Raw genomic sequence first — 2,942 nt, forward strand, 5'->3', positions numbered from 1 at the left:
ACAACTACACTGTACATTCTGTTCTGCTAAGCACAGCCTTTATAATTGGTCCCATTAATGCACATTTCCAGTGGATTCTCTAATGGAAATCACTCGCTGTTTGCAGTTCTGTCTGGGTAAATCAATGTTTATTCCTTATCAGACAGTGTTAATCTGTACACAAATACAAGTATGCAAATACATCTATCACAGTAAACCATGCACTAGAACACACATGCTCAGTGCAGCCACACCCTTGTACAAGAAGATTGCCTTTGCTAAACTAAACCGTATTATATGCTATTCTCCTTAATTGCATGTTTTGAGGGGGGGAAAAATGAAAAATTGCCTCCGGTGATGCGCATGCGGCGCTTAGATTTCCGAAGTTGTCTCACAAGGAAATTTCGGGCGACTTCAGAAATCAAAGTCGTCCCGAAGAAGAGGCGATTAGTCGACAGGCGACTAAGTCTCACTGAATCTGCACGTGTGCTAAAGTCCATAAATTAGACCTGTCACCTTGAGAAATAATTCCAAATCCTTTTCTATCATGTTAGTTAAACAGAATAAACTTTAAACAATATAAATTATTTAAATGTTGTTCCCTTCAGTCTTGGAATTTACAATCACTGCATACTGGCAGGGGCCATTTTGTGAACACTGTTATTAATTCAAACTTTCTATGATCCCAAAATCTTGTTTATGTGCCCGAATAGGGGACCTAATTCCCATGCACTGGCTTCATAAATAAAAACTATGTGCTGGGAAGGGCAATGGGCAGCGCCCTCCCCCCCACCACGGCCCCCTTCCCTAGCCACAAATGCGGCTCTGCTGATGGGGGTCAGAAGTGTAGACAGGCTTTTTGGAATGGGCCTGGGCCAGCAGAGTAATTGACTGTCCCATCTCTATGAGGAGGTGCAGTCAAAATATGATTGACAGCTCAGATTTTTAAATACATTTCTAACAGGTACGGATGTTTTAATTAAAAAAAAAAAGAATTTGGGATTCATGTTTAATTTACAAAGGACTTTTATTATACAGCTTTTTATGTCTGGGTGGCAGGTCCCCTTTAAGAGTATGGAACATGTGACTTTCATTACAATAAGGAGAAAAGTGAATCCACATTTGTACTCTTTACTCAATTCATTTTCTCTACGTTTCTGCATGGGGCAAGCCTAATGTCACAACAGGCCAGTCCAGAACGGTTAGGAAATGAGAGCAAAAGCTGCTCAGATTATGACCAGTAGCAAAACGCACAAACCATTGTCAACCATGACACTTTAGGGGCAGGTTTTGCAAGGGTTGAATTGAAAATTTGAATTTTGAGTTTGTTTTAGTGTAATTCAATTAGGGCTGAAGGCAACAACAGCTTTAAGGAGTAGACGATAAAGCAGGTTCAGCCAGGCTGGTGTTGGTACAGGCAGAGTTCAAGAATCGTCAGGCAGGTGGGGTCTGGGCAGACAGGGATCAAAACCAGAAAATTCACAGACAAAAATAATAACCAGGAACTAATCAAATTAGACCTAAAAAAGGGCAAGGAGTTTGTGCTTGAAGCCCATTTAAATATTCAAATTTCACACCAAAGACGTGATGATGTCACACACACACCACATAAAACCCAGAAGTGCTTGCTGCACGTGCCATAGGAGAAGCGGCACCTGAGGAGAGAGGATCACTGCGGCGAGCATCCCTGCCGGCTCACAAGACCACCAGGATGAGTCCTTATACTATCTTTACTACAGAAATGATATGTTCAGATCTGATCCCAGACACTGATGGAAAGTCTATCAATATTTGAAATATGTTCGTTAAAAGGGGCCACTCAGGCTAGGAGGTTTTTTAACCCCATTAGATATTATTTTGTGAGGAATAAGGCATGTGATAGTGCAAGGTGGGATGCGTAATAGAAAGTAAATCTTATTGCTGAAGCATTCATGGAATTCAGTTCCCCCACCAGCACTTACAAATTCAGAGGGTGTTGCTGACCAGGCTGATTTAAGGGGGGACTGCAGTCTCTCTCTTCTGGATTTCTGGCCTTTTTGATAAATTGCTCTGTGATTTCTGAAGCAGATAATCCTCTTTTTTTTAAGCTCCTCAGGATTCCTTCATTCCAGCATCTGGACAGACAATAGTAAATAGGGACAAAGCAACAAGTATTTTACCCACAAAACCCAGTTTGGATGTTCATAGATTTGTACTTGGCAGTGAATGTTGTGCTGCTGGGGGGAAAGTGCAAGATGCATATTCTCCTGCTGAATTTGGACGATATTGCTTTAAAGGAGAATTAAAGCCTAAAAATGTATACCTGTATGGTTAAAAATGTCATATTTTATAGACTGAACTTATTGTACAATCCAAAAGTTGCAGCATCTCAATAGCAGCAATGATCCAGGACTTCAGACTTGTCACAGGGGGGTCACCATTTTGGAAAGTTTCTGCAGCACTCACATGCTCAGTGGGCTCTGAGCAGCTGTGGGGAAATCTAAGGGGCAAATTCACTAAGCGCCGATCGCTAGCGTCAATTCGCTAGCATTGGGCATTTTCGTTACTTCGCAAATTCACTAACGAACGCTGGCGTAGATTCGCTAGTGTTACTTCGCACCCTTACGCCTGGCGAATTTTCGCTACGGACGTAACTACGCAAATTCACTAATGTGCGCAGTGTACTGAACGCTACCTTTTACGCTAGACTTCCTTCGCCACCTCAGACCAGGCGAAGCGCAATAGAGTAGATAGGGATTTTTCCAAAAAAGTTCAAATTTTTTCTAAGTCCCAAAAAACGCTGGCGTGTTTTCTATATTATGGGTGATAATAGATCGAAAAAAATTTCGATCTAAATTTCGATCTAAAAAGATCGAAAAAAATTTTGGGGCTCCCCTCCTACATTTCCTAACTCATGGCAACTTAACTATACAGTGGGCACATGTGTAGGGCAAAAAAAAAAAATTATTTGATGTTTTGAAGGT

Source organism: Xenopus laevis, chromosome 3S (genome assembly GCF_017654675.1).
Source record: "Xenopus laevis strain J_2021 chromosome 3S, Xenopus_laevis_v10.1, whole genome shotgun sequence".
In the NCBI taxonomy this organism is placed as follows: Eukaryota; Metazoa; Chordata; class Amphibia; order Anura; family Pipidae; genus Xenopus; species Xenopus laevis.